A 1,068-nucleotide genomic window follows, 5' to 3' on the forward strand; every position below is an offset into this window, starting at 1 on the left:
AACATCGTCTCTACAAGAACAAGGAACCAGAAACCGAAGAAAACAACAATGAAGACAGTTCCTACCATCACATAAAGGTTAAGGGTTGTACTAACAAGGGGTGGGTGAATCACGCCTGGTTAGGAAGCTATCACTCTTGGTAGTTATATACCAAAAAATAAATAAAAGGGGAATAGAATTAATATCTTGCCACCAATTCTGCAAGCACCGCAAGGGGTCTACCCTCCCACGATGGTGAATGTCGCACCATCGTTGATAAACCACTTGAGTATTTCACCAGGTATACCCATTCATGGGATTTGTAACTACTACCATGGATCCAAGGATACTTTATGGTAGACATCGACCTTGAAGATGCACACTATTCAGTACCTTCTCATATAAGTTTCGGATATACCGCAATTACCTGGATGGAGTAACCATGATGAGCGTTGCGGCATTTAAGTCAAAGTAATCCAGAATCAACTAGCCCTGACACTTAGAAACGTTCGGTCATGGCATGTCTATATATTAACGACAAACTATCCTTGGATACAGCTTTAGCTGCATCGCTTCTCGGCCTTTTGGCTAAGATCAAGTGTAGTATCTGTTCTTATCAGTTTAATAATCTGATACGTCCCTTATCTAGGGACCATATATTAAATTGAATTTTGGAACAGGGAGATGGAATAGGGGCTTGCTCCGTCCACTCCATGCATCGACCCAGTATTGCAGTGCCTCTGGGAACGATGCACAAAATATATATCCAGATATTTACGTTGACCATCCACAACTTTGTTATCTGGTATTCATTAAGACTATCAGTCATGGTGCATTAACCACCAATCAACTACGTGGCAAAGTAATTGGGATATAGCAGCATTACCAGCTACTGAATTTTGTACCTTTCCTATGAGCTGAGATACTAGTGTTCACAACTATCTCCATACCTGTAATATGGAGGCAAATGGATTAATCTGTAGTGCTATCATGGAATTTATCGGCAGGAAGGATTATGGTTGTACACTTCCACCTGTTTTGAGTAACATCTTATGTGTCCTGATGTGTTACTGAGCTTGTAATACTTAA

The 1,068-nt window shown here is 40.5% G+C and overlaps 1 non-coding gene across 1 annotated transcript; it reads left to right on the forward strand.

Annotated features, from left to right (window-relative positions):
* The first annotated feature begins 547 nt into the window (after window positions 1-547).
* Window positions 548-739, forward strand: LOC116981668. The gene has a single exon (XR_004414273.1). It is a non-coding gene; the product is annotated as a U2 spliceosomal RNA (small nuclear RNA).
* The last annotated feature ends 329 nt before the right edge of the window (window positions 740-1,068 follow it).

This window comes from Amblyraja radiata, chromosome 15, assembly GCF_010909765.2.
Source record: "Amblyraja radiata isolate CabotCenter1 chromosome 15, sAmbRad1.1.pri, whole genome shotgun sequence".
NCBI classification, from domain to species: Eukaryota; Metazoa; Chordata; class Chondrichthyes; order Rajiformes; family Rajidae; genus Amblyraja; species Amblyraja radiata.